At 49.0% G+C, this 17589-nt stretch overlaps 1 long non-coding RNA gene across 1 annotated transcript; it reads left to right on the top strand.

Annotated features, from left to right (window-relative positions):
• Positions 1 to 915: 915 nt before the first annotated feature.
• Positions 916 to 13877, top strand: LOC142920180 (uncharacterized). The gene is made up of 3 exons (XR_012938695.1): positions 916 to 1845; positions 10888 to 10963; positions 13366 to 13877. It is a non-coding gene; the product is annotated as an uncharacterized LOC142920180 (long non-coding RNA).
• Positions 13878 to 17589: the final 3712 nt, after the last annotated feature.

Here is a 17589-nt window from a genome sequence, read left to right on the forward strand (position 1 = left end):
CGTTGGACAGAAGGATTACCCATTATCGATGGGATTTTACATGCCAAATTTTTGGAAACTAATACAATTTGGCCCGTTTTCGCTTCTAACATCTCATTTACATTGTATTATCTTCACGAAAGTTATTGTGACCCAACGTTGCAGACTGACTAGATGGACACAGCTAATGCATAAATGTTTCTAGGTTGAGTTGTAAAGTGTTTTTGCAAGTTGCTAGGGTCTGCAGGAACTGATTTAACTCTTGTCTGAATTGTAGTTTTCTGTCATGCAAACATCCACGTGTTTATAATAATTAAGACATTTAACATTTTAATAAATTCAATAGATATTACGTTTAACAGAACGGTTGCTTTTTGTTCATGACAAATTAGGGGTCGTGTAAATGCCAATAACTTGCACAAATGTAGTTTCAAATGAACAATGCTGTGCCTAACTTTCTGCTTGTTCGATTAAACAACTCTACCATGAGTGACGTTTACAGTATTGTGCTGTCTGTCCCAATTTTTACACCGATTGTGCTATTAGTGCCGTGTGCGTTTTACTGCATAGCATCACACTGCAGAACATCGCAATGGTTATTACAAATAATGAGCCAAGAATGTGTCCCGCGCGTAACGTCACTCCACATGAGGCCCCCCCCCCCCCCGTCATTAATAATCATGAGCGGGTGACGTCACTCCACATGGAGCACCCCCCTCATTAAGAATAATGAGCTGAATAATTGTTCTATTTAATATTTCAGGTTTACTGTAATATACACCCGTCCTTGGACGGGCAAACAAGCTGGTTACAAATGACTGAGCAGGTCGCTTGAAAGTAATTTGTCTCTCCTGCAAGTAACGAGTTGCAGAGACGTGAACATCGAAGATACTGTGTTCAGTTTCATTGCAACAAAGTTGCGCAACTCGTCACTCAGGTGGGGGACGCAGCCTTAGAGAATAGCCCACGGCTGCGAATGTTACAGAACTACCTCTGAAATGCCTTCAAATTAACCGTGGTCCCTAACCGTGGGTGGCAGTACTTTTTCACCTACCCTGTTACAGAGAGCATTGTTCATCGTGCGGTTGGGGAGAGGGCGGGTGCAGTATAATACGCCAGCACCATTGTCTCAACTGCCGCGCCCGGAGATCGAACTGGTGACCTGCATTGTAAGTCTGGTGTGGTAACCCATTACGGAATGACAACTCTGTACACGTTTTAGTAAAAAAAGAGATGAAAAGCTTAGTTTGTTTTGCCGTAGATATTTGTAATTGCGTGGAAAACTGGTAACCGTTACTTTTGTTATTATTATGGGGTTACCAGAAATTTTAAGTAACTATTTTAAGACAAACCCTATTATAACTTTGCACAACTGTACAGCGAAACTGTGGGATTGACCTAAACAAAATAACGTGATTGTTCAGCAACGGGCAGTTCACTCCAGTTTGTGGTGGATTTTGTTTTTGTTAAAAACTGGTTTCGGAATGACAAAAAAACTTGCTTCGCAGCTAGAGAGTTTTTTCCCTCCGTTTCCTCCAACACATTTAGTGTATGTGTAAATATTACATTTGCGTATGCAGTGTCATGTAAAAATCCTGAACTCTTTTGGACATTGGAAAGGATTACCCAGATTATGTTAACCGGGTGTGCGGTAGTCGCAAGCAGTTTTGGCAGCTCAACGATTTTTCAAGCCATGTTGTCAAAATATTTTTTTTCATAGTTTCACGGTGACTTAAAGGTTTTGTCCTGCATCACCACTGGGTGATGAGCCAGAATATTTTATGCCAAGGCGTGTGTTTTCAAAAACGCAAGCAGAATATGAAGATCATCCACATCGGCTGTTTTTTAACGACACTGCTTATACTGGTGAGTACATCTTGCGATCAATGTAAAAAAATAAAACGTGTACACATGTACACGTACATGGCTTTGTCAATTAACTTTTTGATGAAGGCCTCCCCAAGCCATCATCATTGGTTACGCTCCTGCGATGTAGCCATTCCACCTAGAACCTACGGTAAAGTACACGCGATCTAATTTCATGTCTCTGTGTTCGCGGGGAATGCAATGAAAGTCGTATTCCCGCCTTTGGCTGTCACTGAAGTTGTTAGACTCTATCGCCGGCCATAAAGCCTTCAGGCGACGTGTCCTGCCAGGGCCCACTTTTCTTCATGGTCAATATGCTGCGATGTCTCTAACTTACCAGTGTTCTGTAATCTATATGCTCCACTGTGTTAATTTATTTCCAAGAATGCATCTCTCAATGCATCTTTGCACATGTTTCAGTTTTTTTCTTCAATAAAAAAATGTACATGTGTGCGAATCATGTGTCTTAGCAGGTAATATGCACCTAATAAAAAGGTTACCCTTTATGCCCATTGATATATTGTTCTTGATTATTAACTTCAGTTTTCAAAGAGAACTCCAACCTGCTCTCCCCGCCATTCGTGTTTCCAATTGTGTCCCTCTGACAGATATTTGCAGTTGTTTGGATGACTTTCAGTGTTACTAACTATTATCTTGAGCCCTGCTTCTGCAGCCTTCTTTACGAACCTATCTGACATTTCCTGTAGTTCATATCGGTACTCGTGAGAAAAGCATGCAATGTACGCGAAGCGTAAGCAAAACATGCAAAAAACCGTAGATGTGATTGCAAGTGTTGAGGAGCAGAGTGGTGACGGGATGTCACACTCGCCTTGGGAGGAGTGACGTCATGTCCCCTCGGGGTATTTGAGGGGGGGACCGGTGATGTAGACGAGGTCTTCGCCGGGAGCCGGGATCGTGAGCAGTAGGGAAGTTGGGACCCAGGGTAGGGGAGAAATAGCACCAGGCTAGGGGGGGGCTACTTTACCCGGCTGGCCGAGTTGGATGAACCGTCGTTCAGCGCTGTGGGAAGAGCCCGTTAGCCTGGGAGACGTAGGGATTCCCAGTACCCTTTCCCTTGGGGAGATTTAGCTTATCCAGTGTCTTGTGTTAGTCCTTCCCCAAAGCTAGGTGACAGCCCGTAATAAACCGTTTGGCATCAGCCCCAACAACGTCTGCCTTCGTGTCGTCATTAACACCTCAACACAAGTGTAGTGCAGTGGATTCACTCGGACGACAATCGCCTTTCTTCCACCGTCACTTTTATTTCCATCGTTCCGCACACACACACACACAGTATCATTTCACACACACACACTATATAATTTCACACACACACACTATAATTTCTCCTCTCCGCGCTCCGCCAACTCGAACACTCGAATTACCCTCAGCACCGTCCGCTCATACTCCTTGTCTCCCCACACAGTCTCTTCTTCATTCCCCGCACACGCAATGGTTCTCTCCCTATCTCCTCACACACAGTGACTCGTCTATCTCTTCACAAGCAGTGATTTATCTATCTCCGCACACACAGTGACTTGTAGGCTCACATGCCATTGACTTTTCCAAGACGGAGGTTCTTTGTAAGCCATCTGGCTTCCATGAGAGATTCGTTCATGAGGCTATCCACATATACAAGCACAGAGACAATTTCAACCGAGAAGATGGATTCTATCTTAGCAATCATTGGAAAGATTTGATAAATCATTTCAGTTCTTGATTGTTTGTTCACGCTTACAGTGGCTTTCAGACAGCATACATAAAAAAAAATTCGTCTCCCCCCTCCTCTTTTCAAAAAAAATAGATGGACTAGTCCTGGGCAAACTGCCAATCGCTGCGCGTGACGCAAACGTTTTTTTTTATAAATAAATAAATATGCCGTTTTAAAAATAAATTTATGCAAACCGACACACCTGATGATGACCGTTTGAGTTATGGTCGAAACGTCGTGATAATTTTTTATTGTTTTATATATATTTTGTTATTCTGTTGTTTCTCTTCAACGTGACTTTACCGAAAAAACTAAGAATACACAGTGACTTGTCTATCTCTTCACACACAGTGACTTGTCTATCTCTTCACACACAGTGACTCGTCTATCTCTTCACACACAGTGACTCGTCTATTTCTTCACACACAGTGACTTGTCTATCTCTTCACACACAGTGACTTATCTATCTCTAACTCTCCCTGTACCTATCTCTACCGTAACTACCACTCTGCTAACGCTAACTCTCCCTATCGCTATTTATTGTCCTCTGGGTTCGGCTCTCAATCTATTCTTCACTAACATTTGCCAGCTCCCCTCTTCGCATCTTTCGCTGCTCTCTCCACCTCTCGCCAACAACTCCCCAACAACAACTCAACTCCCCGTCCAAATCACCTAGCGTTATATCCCCTTTCCAATCAGCCTTAATTAATTGCCACGTGCCTCGCTGGCATTTTCCCGCCAGCTCGCACCTGTCCAACGGCCCAGACTTCGTGACGCCGCCACTTAACGCTAACAGCCTCTCGACCAATCACAGCCCTCGTGCCTTGACTCCCTTAATTACTTTGGTTTGTTTACGCCACCCGTGACTTCACCACCTGCTCAACATTATGTCTGTATGTACTGTATATGGCCAATTAACCCATGCGTATCTTCCACTCCACTACATCACCCCCCCCCCGCCCCCCCCCCGCCCCCCCCGTGATGAAAGAACCTAGCCGTCCCCGGCTACGCTATACTCGAATTGGAGTAGTGGAGTGAAGCGGACGGAACGATGATAACATATATACAGAACGCACTCGCAACACATAATCATTTTGTACAACCCCCCGACACGCACCACACAATGACACTCACACAACACCCCCAAAGTCAACGTAGTGTATTCCTCCTGGAACGGGTTCCCGCTGCCGGCCCATCTCCCCTGCACGGGACACCCTGCGGTAAGGGAGGGCCTCGCACGTCTCGCCAACGAGGCGCGCTCCTGGGCTCCACCCTGCGCCCATCCCTGTCCCAGCGACACTCCGCTGGCGGGGCTGTCCATCGTTCACGGTCGGGATGGGCATTGGTCCGTATCTGTGGCCGTTCAATCGGCGTCCGGTCAGCAACCCTGCCCAAAAGGGGCGATCCTGCAGGCGCACGGGGGGCAGATCTCTGGGACACACGCACTTGTGACCTCCCTACAGGTTCGTCGGACACATCCAATGCAGGCCGCTCTCGGATGGGGGATGACGCCTCATATGGTAACACAAATTTCTTCAGGCATGACGGGTGAACAAACCATGTCCGACGACCGAATTTTATTCGCACTCTGATCCTGTAAAACCTCCACAATATCAACGGGCCCTGCCAGGGGCGGTGAAACTTCGGGGATGTTCCCACCGGCACCATGGGGCAGTGCAACCAGGCTTTATCTCCAACACTCCACGGCTCTCGTGGCCGCTGCCTGCCGTACAATCTTTCGTTAGCGGCTTGTCGTCGTGCCGTATTTTTCAATGCAGCCTCCCGGGCTTCCCTCAGACGGTCTAAAGACATCTGCATTGGAGCAGGCACCATCGTAGATTTCTCTCGTTTCCGAATTCCCAATTAAACAATAGCCAGCGCTTCTGGTTCCCGTCCATACATTAGAAAAAATGGCGAGTACCCCATTGAGGCATGCGGGGCCAATCTATACGCGGCCAGTGTCGCTGCAACATGCAGGTCCCAATCATCTTGAGAGCGGTGTTTACTTGGTGACAAAGCATGGACGTCAGCGTCCTATGCAGCCGCACGACCATCCCGTCAGTCTGCGGGTGGTACGGGGACGTCCGGATCTTTTTGGTCCCCAGCGAGTCACACACGTCTTTAATCAATTTCGATGAAAAATTTCTGCCTTGGTCAGTAAGCAATTATTCCGGGGGCCCCCTTATCTAAGATGTATCCTTTCAAGAAAGCCTCAGCGATCGACGTCGCTGACTGATCTACTAGCGGGCATGCCATCGGCCAACGAGTTAAGTATTCCACCCCGACGAGCAAATATTTGTGCCCTCGGGGGGTGACGGGGAACGGACCCAAAATATCTAGTGCCACAATTTCGTTTACTCTCGAAACTTAAATCGATTGCAATGGGACACGATATGGCCGTGCCGGCGCTTTCCTCCGTGCACATTCCTGGCACGCTTTTACATGCTGTTTCACATCATTAAACATTCCCAGCCAGTAAAATTCATTCCCTACTGTCAACGCGGTCTTCTTCTCCCCCAAATGCATCAATTTCTCATGTCTCTCGTTAATCAGTTTCCCCCGCAACACCCTCGGGACAACTACAAAATTTTTGTGCTTCCACATCCCAGCGAACAAGCAACCCCTCCGTCAACATCAAAAATGGGCGATCCTCCGATCCCCTTGAACGAGAGGTACGCAGCCTCATCCTGGTCAGCGAGGAATCTTCTACCTGCAGTTGCTTCCACTGTTTCAATGACAACCCCAACAATCCAATTTCTGCTCCAGGGATTGTCCCTGGCACCCCCGAACCCGCTGCAGTGACCGTTTGCGGAACCTCCTGCAGCGGCGGGCCGCAACGCAGCGAGCCCTCTGCGCACCGAGACGTCTCAGCCGGTTGTGGCAACCTTGACAAAGCATCCACATTTACATGGCGCATTCCTTTCCTATGCTGGATCGTGAAAGAGTTCTCCTGGAGGGTCTCAAGCCAGCGAACCATCTGCCCCGATGGCTGATCCACACGCAGCGAGTACTGTAGTGCCGCGTGATCAGTGTGGATCAAAAATTTCCTGCCGTACAGATACGGTCGGTACTGCCGAACAAAATGGACAATCGCCAACAATTCTCTAAGCGTCACATAGTATTTTTGCTCCGCCGGCGATAACACCCGGCTGCCATATGCCACCACTCTCTCGCCGCCATCAACCATTTGTGACAAAACCGCGCCTATGCCCGTATCACTGGCATCCGTGTCAAGTATAAATCGCTTCGTAAAATCCGGATATCCCAACGGCGGTGCATCCGCCAGTGCGGCCCGCAACGCTTCGAACGATTTTTGTTCTGCAATCCCCCATTGAAACTTCACACCTTTCCCGGTCAGCGTATGCAATGGTCGAGCAATCGTGGCAAAATCCTTAATGAACTGCCGATAATACGACGCAAAGCCCACAAAGCTACGCACTTCCCCTGCTGTTCTCGGCACTGGCCATGTTCGCACACAACTCGTCTTTTCCGGATCAGTGGCCACTCCTGACGCGCTAACGACGTGCCCCAAATACTTCACCGATGTTGTTAAGAATTGGAACTTCTGTGGTTTAAATTTCAATCCGGCACGCCGCACTCTGCCAAAAACGGCGCACAGTCGTTGCAAATGTTCATCGAAATTCCTGCTGAAAACAATCACATCATCTAGATATATCAAGCATGACTCCCACTGCAGGCCCGACAACACGAGTTCCATTAATCGCTGGAAGGTCGCCGGCGCGGAGTGGAGTCCCATCGGGGGCACGTTAAATTGATACAATCCTCGTGGTGTCCGAAATGACGTTTTAGGTCTTGACTCCTTATCCAGGGGCAATTGCCAAAAGCCCGACAACAGATCGAGGGTCGAAAAGATTCTGGCGCCGGACAGGGCGTCCAGTGAATCATCAATTCGTGGGTACGCTTCCGCCACCGTACGCTTCCGCCACCGAAACTTCATTCAATTTCCGATAGTCAACAAAATCGCATGGTTCCATCACGTTTTTTAACGAGGACAATAGGGGCTCCCCACGGGCTGGATGATGGGGCGATAATATCTTGCTCTAGCATTTCATCAACATATCGCCGAATACATTCTTTCTCAAGAGGACCTACACGATGCAAATTTAACCTGATCGGGGGTGCGTTTCCTGTGTCAATACGATGCTGCAACAACGTCGTTCGACCCACGTCGTATTTCCCGAACTGAACACATCTTTAAATTCCACTAGCAACACATGCAAACTCGACCGTTGCACAGGCGATAACTCTGGGTTTTGTTTGTAAAGATCCCTAAACCATTCCGGATCGTCTTCCTCCCTTGACAACATTTCATCCTGTCCCATAGCAAAACATGTTTCCGTTTCTGGACCCGGCGCACCCGTCGAGTGCGCCAACGTAGTGCCCTCTTGAATAACAACCTCTTCGTGCCCCGCGTTTACAATTTGAATGAAAGGATCGCAATATGTTGGTATTATGGTCAAAGCCCCTACCACGGTGGGCATTCTCGATACAGCATTTGAGGGTGTTAACAGCACTCCCTCCTGCAGCTCATCCCAAGGCAATTCCTTCTTTAACCGTAGCGGTACCAATATTTGCGATGCAGGTGGGACGCGCACGGTGCGGCCCACCACGGCCTGCACCACAGCGTTCGCCACCGCGAATTTCGAAGGCGTCCCCAAAAATTTCATACATCTCCCCGACGGTAATTCCAAACAACCTTTTTCCACTGAAATCTTAATCGGCATCTTTTGCAAAAAATCCGTGCCCAACAAACACGGTACCGCCAAGGCCGTTGAAACCAAAACACTTCCCGTCACAATCACCTCCCCAATTTGAATTGTCGCAACCACGCAGCCCATAATGCCCAAACTACCCCTGTTTGCTGCTACGCATGGCCCTTCCACCGGCTCCAAAGATCCAGGCAACGTCGGCAGCGACCAAAAAGTTTGCAATGAAATGAGAGTCGCCGACACGCCGGTATGTACAATAACCCGTACCATAACACCTTGAATGCATGCCATCACATCCGACAATCCCGACGCGGCCCCCAACACACGATGTACCAACGCGCCCCACATATCCCGGCCATGCGTACTATTCGAACCCGATGAATACGGGTGAGATGACGCGGATGAGTGATGTGGATAGGGCCGCCCTGTATTGAATGCATCTCGACTCACCCGGGATCCTTGGTCTTGGGGGAACCGCCCGCTGTAGTAGTTCGGCGCCCTTGGAGGACCATCTCTCCGTCTCCAACAGTCACGGGCGAGATGACCCCTCCGCCCGCACTCGTAGCATGTCCGATGCATGCCGTCTCCATAAACCCCGGGACGACGCCGTCGTTCTCCGGTCAACATCCCGGCCGCCGTTACCATCGGCGGCGTCTCGTCCACCGCCACCGTGCTCCCGGCCCCGGCAGGGGTCGTCAGCGACGGCTGCGCCACCGCCGCCGCTGGTTCGTCTCGTATGTCAAGGTTGACTTGTATGTTCCTGGCGATCAGCAATGACGACACGTCGTCGTCATCATCCTTGTCCGGGAGCGACAAGACGACTTTCAGCTCCTTTGCCAGCTGTAGCATCTTCTCCTGCAGCAGGGAGTCCCAGCCCTCCTCGTCCATCGCCGGGTATGCAACCTGGGCGAGGGCCAGCAAGGCGCTGCGTAATGCCAGGGGGGACTCCGTGGCCTCCCGTTTCCTTTGTTGAAATCGACGTTTGGCGACCGACCGCGGCTCGTAGACTTTCCTCATTGCCGCAATAGCACCGTCCAATGTTTTTCTGACAGCAGCAGGGAGTCCGTTAAAAGTCGCCAAGGAGTCATCATCCAATGCCGTCGGCAGTGCTCGTATTGCAGCACTCTCCGTCCAATTCAGGGACTCGTAAGCCGCACGGAATCTTCGTATGAACGCCGTCCAATCTCCCACTTTGGCCTCAAATCGTTGTACGTGTAGCCGTCGTGGCGGTTCCGCCGACTGGTCGTCTTCGTCCTCAGAGTCCTCCATCCGCTCCGGCTGAGCGGCAACCTCAGGCGGTAGACCCGGTATGGGTAGTTGAATGCGGTTCTCCGTCAAGAAGTTCCGGAACTCCTCCGACAACTTCTCCATCCTGGCCTCCCACTGGGTCATGAGGACTCACCAATCCTCTGGCGATCCCGGGCCTTCAGCCCCACCCGAACCGCTGTCCCGGTCAGGAGTACTGCCGGCCACCTGGCCGGGCTGTACATCGTCGTTGTCGCTGCCATCGCCCAAGTCCACAAGCATATTTGTTTTCTTTGCCGCTTTTTTGACATCGTGGCGTGTTCCGTACTTTTTCTGACACCAAATGTAGTGCCGTGGATTCACTCGGACGACAATCGCCTTTCTTCCACCGTCACTATGATTTCCATCGTTCCGCTCACAATATAATTTCTCCTCTCCGTGCTCCGCCAACTCGAACACTCGAATTCCCCTCAGCACCGTCCGCTCATACTCCTTGTCTCCACACACAGTCTCTTCTTCATTCCCACGCACACACAATGGTTCTCTCCCTATCTCCTCACACACAGTGACTCGTCTATCTCTTCACAAGCAGTGATTTATCTATCTCCACACACACAGTGACTTGTCTATCTCTTCACACACAGTGACTCGTCTATCTCTTCACACACAGTGACTCGTCTATCTCTTCACACACAGTGACTTATCTATCTCTTCACACACAGTGACTTATCTATCTCTAACTCTCCCTGTACCTATCTCTACTGTAACTACCACTCTGCTAACGCTAACTCTCCCTATCACTATTTATTGTCCTCTGGGTTCGGCTCTCAATCTATTCTTCACTAACATTTGCCGGCTCCCCTCTTCGCATCTCTCGCTGCTCTCTCCACCTCTCACCAACAACTCCCCAACAACAACTCAACTCCCCGCCCAAATCACCTAGCGTTTTATCCCCTTTCCAATCATCCTTAATTAATTGCCACGTGCCTCGCTGGCATTTTCCCGCCAGCTCGCACCTGTCCAACAGCCCAGACTTCGTGACGCCGCCACTTGACGCTAACAGCCTCTCGACCAATCACAGCCCTCGTGCCTTGACTCCCTTAATTACTTTGGTTTGTTTACGCCACCCGTCACTTCACCACCTGCTCGACCTTATGTGACCCACACTGTTTGTATGTCTGTATGTACTGTATATGGCCAATTTACCCATGCGTATCTTCTACTCCACTACACAAGTATGAAATCACAACAGGTGGATTGAGATCATGACCCAGTGTATCGTGGTTTGGTGGGAGCTTACTGACCTTGACTAAACCACGTGCAAATTACCGCTCTCTGTCAATGTTTGAAATTTAGGTGGAGAGTGATGAATGTCAGGATAAAGGACAATACAAGGTGGCGTCAGGATTTTGCTGTCAACTTTGTCCTGCAGGTAACACAGTTAAACACACTCACGAACAAACTTGTACATTAAAATAATCCGATGAGAATACTCGATCCCGAGGCACCGTTTTAGCCAACACCTGGGAAAAAATGTCTCAGAAGGTATATCAGCCTCGACTGCATCCATTTACAGATGTCCATCTTCAGTGGGGGCAAACGTGGCCATTGTCGCATTCCCTCGCCTTCTGTTTATGGGGAGGGCAACAGCCTTGGACCTACATACGCATAGAGTGCACACATACACGTATACGGTACATACAAAGGTAAAAATGCCCCGTATAGCCTAAACAGACTGTTGGGACAAGTGATGTGATTGAGCACCTGTGAAGGCCGAAACGGCACACGAGGGGGTGGGTGGCCAGCACCACGTCCGGCCGCCTTTGTCTCCTGGGTGGCGATGTTTAAACACCGCACCAGGTACTCATTTGAGGCTGAATCTTCCTAGAGGAGGCCCAGTGCCAGTTCACATAATCCTCACTGGTGTTGGCCGTGAGCGGGAATCGAACCCATGTCGCCAGGTTCGTAGTGCAGTGCGCTGTTACACTACAACTTCCCACACTCAAGACAGTATGCAGGCAAACATGTACTAACATACATACTGTAAGCACACAAATACAGATGAATATCCTCATACAATTTACAAACACAAAGTTCCCCAGTATAGGCATTGATACTATTGGGTCATATAACAGTTCAAACTATTGGGTCAAGTGTCCAATACTCTCTCCATCTATCATGGTCTGCATGGGGCATGAGAGGTGGTGTGGTCAGAACCATGTAGGAGTTGGACAACCATTCATCTCTCCAGTGCTGATGTTATCAGACTGCATCAGGTGCGCATTCGTGAATGGGTACGTGTTGAGCAAGTTTTTCTCCGGAGAGCCATTGGCACGACAAAGTAATCTACGTCCCCAAATCATCCGGAGACGTGCATGGTTCAAATATTTCACAGGACGCTCACGACTATACTATGCCACGTCGTCAAAGAGTATCAATCCGACTGGTATGAGCATTTGGAGTCGTGCTTGTTTGCGTATAGGTTAGATCCTCTCGCATATCCCGTACCTCCGATTAGCACGGCTGGCTACGTACGACGCGAAATAAGTTCAACATACACGTACACACATCCACCGGCTGCTCATTTTTTTGTTTCCATTACCCTATCGAATTTCGAGGGTAACATCACAAAGATGCAGGCTGGTCTTCCTGAATAGGAAGGGATACTCCACATGTTGCCCACACAGCTCTGGGTAACGCGGGTGCTAACGGCACAGCGAGAGTGAGAAATTGAAGAATAGGATGGGAAATTTAGGGGGTTAAAAAAAGAGAATTTAGCAGAAGAAATATAAATCAGCGGAAGCCGGTTTACATTTCGAAGTTGAGCTTATTGGTGGTGTAACTGACAAACTGCGTTATACCACACACATCAATTTTAGCGTTGTCTATTAACACTCCATTACTTTACTGACTAATAGCTATATAGGCAATCGTGTTTGGTGGTCATAGATGTACGAGTGTTCTACTTACCGACTCTGCTTGGTTATTTGTTACACGTCGACCAACCACAGGGATGTTATGTTGTACCTTATCACTCTGCAAGTTCTCTTTAGTCAAACTAAACATTCCCCGGCCCACGTTGCAACTTTTTCGTTGAACATTTTTCTTATTTTTTTATCTCTTCAAGTTGTCATTTAAATTACACGTTTAAAAGCACCTTTGTCAAACCAATTTTGAAAGAAGACCTCCCCCACCACCGCGTCGGTTGGTGTTGGGGGGTTCTCTGACCATACTTCACCATGCTGGTCAGTTCTAGGTGGTGACGGTGGAGAGTACTGCACATCAATCCCATACCTGCCAACCCCTTATCACTGGCTACCTTATTACAAACCAATTCAGACCTTATTGGTCACCCCGTGCCCTTATCAGTCTCAACGTTCATCCTATAAAGTCCAATCACAAAGGAGAAACACGTACAAATATAAAGTTTGTCGTTTCCCGTTTTGAAACGGCTGTACGCCGTATGGACCTGAAAACTACATTTCCCTTTTTCAAGAATATGGGTAAACCGTATGAGTTGAAAGGTATGCTATCGAGTACAGCAATGGATTTCGGTGCACTGTCTTTTGCTGCAAAAAACGTAGGCAGAAAAAGAGGATCAAGCCGTTTAGCTGCATAGTGCTTCACCTTATCCACAGGGACAATCCAGGTTCAACGCCTGTCCGATAGCTGCTGAGGTGTGATGGGATCGGGACGCAATGCGAGTGATCTGGTCACAGAGGCCATGTTCCAATGTAATCTTCCAAATTTGTTTATGCAATCACAACGTGAAACTCCCATCAACGTTTTTTTTTACCCTGTTACATTTTGCCTTGTATCCGTTTTTTTTTACAGGCAGTAGGAAGCTCGATGACTGCGAATCCCCCGGTGGTTATTCATTCTGCACTATTTGCACAGCAAGAGTGGACTACATGGACATCGCGAACAATGCTTCTCGGTGCAAAGAGTGCGGCGTCTGCAACGCTATCTGTAAATAATCTTACATCAGTGTGTTTTAGTGATAAAATGTTGGTCTGACAATTAATCCATATAGATAGAGTTGTTTTTTTTCATCTACACACCACGATACTGACTACTGCTGGCCGCTCTCCGGATGACGTGATTGCTAAGCTCCAGGGTGATTTCAGCAAACTGCAACATCAGCTAGTTGCTCTTAAACTAGTCCTGAATACTTCCAAAACCAAGGTGCTATGCTTCTCACCAGAACTAAAGCAGGAAGTTATTTTCCCCCAATTACATTCCTTAAATAATTATCAAATAGAGCAAGTCAAGATCTATAAGTATCTTGGGGTCATCATTGATTCAAAACTGAATTTTCAAGATCACATTGATTATATTGGTGAAAAGACAAACAATTTAATTGATTTTCTGTATCGACACAAGCACTGCTTCCCCCCTATGTTCCGTTTGGAATTGATAAAAGCTACCATACTGCCTCTACTTGATTACTGTAACATCGTATATAAATCAGCCCCCAGTACTGTACTGAAGAAGCTTGACTCAATTAATCACTCGGCCTTAAGATTTGCATTGAACTGCCCATATAGGACCCACCACTGCGATCTCTACATTGGGTCAAACTTAACATCTCTTAATGATCGACGGCTTGTGAATCAGATCTTATTTATTCACGATGTACTTACAAAAAAATCCGCTGATTACCTGCTGGATCTCCTCTCTGTTTCGAAGAACAAATGTGACCTAAGGTCTTTGCTCATTTACCAGCTTCACATTCCTTATTGCCGTACACATACTGGAGGAGGGGCCTTTGCTATTGATGCCCCCAGGGTCTGGAATGCTATTGCCAATAAACTGCAACTTGGATCACTACCTGTGAGATCTTCACTCAAAAATGCTCTAGAGGGGTTTTACACCCCTAGCTGCCACTGCTATTCAGTGGCCTGTAATCAAATGTATCGCTCCGGATTTCTGGTGCAAGGTATGATCTTGAGTTTTTATTATAGTGTGCTGATCTTTAAAGGTGCATTGAAAAATGTTGATACTGCTACTGATACTCCTGCTGTTATGGAGTGACTCATGCTTCCAGCTATGGCTGCAAAGTTTGGTCGTACATGTTATGTATATCGTTTATTGTTAAATTTGAATCACAGTTCATATGGTCACTGTTACATTGTTTTATAGCTTTATTTTGGTGATATCGAAAACGTTTTGGTTTAGCCATATTTGTTTGTTGTAGTACAGAGTTAGACTGATAACTTTAATCTAAATTGTCTTATGGTTGTTATTGTTTGACTTGCATCCCACTGGGATCTTTGCACACAGCATTGATATATGGTGCTTTTTCTGGAAGACTTTGCTGTTTTTCCCTGGATTTTACTTTTTGTGCGTTGTCACTTTAAGATGTTTTCTTGTTCACGTTTTTGTTTGTTGCTCTTGCACCCGATTCAAGAGCCGAATGGCTCACAGGGCTATACCTAATAAATGTGTAGTGTTGTAAGGACGAGCAGACTTCTTTAGGAGGCACACTCAGTTTATTGTATTATTTCCTTATACAACGCTTAACACACACAGAGGGATATTCGGTCCCCTCACCCGATACCCTAGGGAGGTACAGCCTCCGGACCTGGTGGGACTCACACGTCTACCGCTAACCTCCTTGATACCTAAGGAGGTACAACCTCCAGACTTGGCGAAACTCACACGTCTACCGCTATCCTAGTCCTCCGGCTAGGACCTAAGGGAGGCTATCTGACCCACCGCTGGCCCGGTGGGTCCTGACCACTGGGTATGCCGAGCCTTAGCCCTTAGAAGGGCTGAAAGGCTGGTCCAGGGTCCTAGCTAGGCTTCAGCCCAGTCTTCTATCTTCGTGCAGGGAGAGAACTCCCCGAGGTCCGTTGGGTCACCCGTCTTATACCCCTTCGTGGCCAGGTAGAACCAATCATACATTCCCACGTGGAACCGTCTGATTGGTTCGCACCAAACCCTGGCCACGATCCGTTTCACCTCGACTGACCCCAACCGTTGTACCCAGGGGTAATGCTGCACTGCCCTGGTGGCAATGCAGGTTACGCAACAGCGCGTAGTTAACACCTCTACATCACCCCCTCCTTCGGAAGCTCCAGCCGTCCCAGCTGCAACAATGGGAAACTCTGAAATTACCAACGGTAGAAGAATTGTGAGTGTGCCTCACGAACAACAAGAACAAGAACAATAAAACCCCTATAAATACCCCCCTTAACAAAATAACGTATGCACAAGGCACTAGACATGCCAAAAAAACATAACAACCGGCGAGATTTCGTGCGCGTGTGTTTCGCGGGACCATCGTAGGGGATGGCAGGCTTTGTCGGCGGCACAAGGGAAGGAGGAGGATGAGCCAGAGCATCCGGTGGGCCGTTAGGCATCTCCACGGGGACACCTGCTGCTCCACGGTCCATTGAGGCCGAACGTGGCCTGCATGGAGCCGTCACTCCTGCGTCATCTGCAGGAGGAATGACACGCCTGCGCCGTGGGTTAGGCACCAACGGGGCAACATCCGGCTCGTTGGACGCGTCGCACACTCGGCCCCCGTGTCGTGTGTGTTGTGGAGGGACGCGTGGCGTGACGAAGGGTTTTAACCGAGAGGGGTGAACGCACCAGCGACGCCGTCCCCAGCTAATTTTAACACATTGGGGACGCAGGACTTCCACTACCTCAACCGGGCCTCGCCATGGTCTGAGGAGTTTGGCCGACGTGGACACCAGCACCTGGGGGCAGTGGAGCCATGCCCTGTCTCCCGGTGCCCACCGATGCGTGTACGTCCGAGGGTCACGCAGTCGCAAATTAGCCCGTTGGCGGGAAGCCGAATTTTCAATGGCGGCCTCCCGTGCCTCGGCCAACTTACGGAGGTTGAATCGCAAGTGGTCAACGAGCTTTGACTTTTGCGGTGGCTGTTCGATTTCCAGCCGAACGTCGGCGGGAGGAAAGGCATCCCTGCCGTACATTAGAAAGAACGGGGAAAATCCCGTCGCCGCGTGAGGTGCCATACGGTATGCGGCGAAGACCCCCGGAACCTGCAAGTCCCAATTGAGGTGGGATTCATCGACCTGATGGCATAACATAGCGGTGAGAGTTCTATGAAGGCGCTCCACCATGCCGTCGGTCTGGGGATGGTAGGGCGAAGTGCGCACTTTCTTAGTGCCCAACAGGCGGCACACATCATTCAGCAAGGCTCCCGAAAAATTTCTTCCCTGATCGGTCAGCAACCGTTCTGGTGCGCCCTTGTCCAGGACGTTGCCCTGAACAAAGGCGTCCACAACGGCCTCCGCCGACTGGTTGGGGAGGGCCCAGGCCATAGGCCACCGTGTAAAATTCTCTACCCCAACCAGAAGGTACTTATTACCCCGTGGCGTAGTAGGAAAAGGGCCCAAAATATCGAGAGCCACCAACTCATTTATACGAGAGACCGAAATGGGTTGCAGGGGTGGACATGCCAGTTTAGCCGGCGGTTTACGTTGCGCACAATGGGTGCATCCCAGCAAAATGTCAGTGACGTCGCGCAGCATGCCCGGCCAGAAAAAATTCAACCGCAACAACCCAATGGTCTTATGAACACCCAGGTGCAATAAACGCTCATGCGCCGCCCATACGGCCTTGTATCGCAAGGCGGATGGCACGACGATTTTATGTTGACACGAGTCAGCATCCCAATGCATCAACAAGCCGTGCTTCATGACAAATGAATTAAATTTGCCCTGTCTTGGAACCGCATTATTCGCGTGGCGATGCAACCTCAATAACGACATGTCCTCGCTCTGGTGCCGACCCCATTCGGCCAAAGTTAGCCCCAGCAAATCGTCACTGGCCATTGGATCTGCATGATCCAACATCGGCGCTGAGGCGGCGAGAAGTGCGGCTGACACCGTTGTGAGAGGCGCGACCTGCGCAGGCAGTGGCGGCTTACAACGGCCCGAGCCCAAAAAAGACGCACATTTTTGAGCCGGCGGAAGGCGAGACAACGCATCGGCATTCGTGTGTTGTGCACCCCTACGGTAAGTGACATTGAAATCGTAGTCCTGAAGGACTTCGAGCCACCGAGAAAGCTGCCTGGACGGTTGG

This window comes from Petromyzon marinus, chromosome 1 (assembly GCF_048934315.1).
Source record: "Petromyzon marinus isolate PM22_M1 ecotype Great Lakes invasive population chromosome 1, UKy_Petmar_22M1.pri1.0, whole genome shotgun sequence".
NCBI classification, from domain to species: domain Eukaryota; kingdom Metazoa; phylum Chordata; class Hyperoartia; order Petromyzontiformes; family Petromyzontidae; genus Petromyzon; species Petromyzon marinus.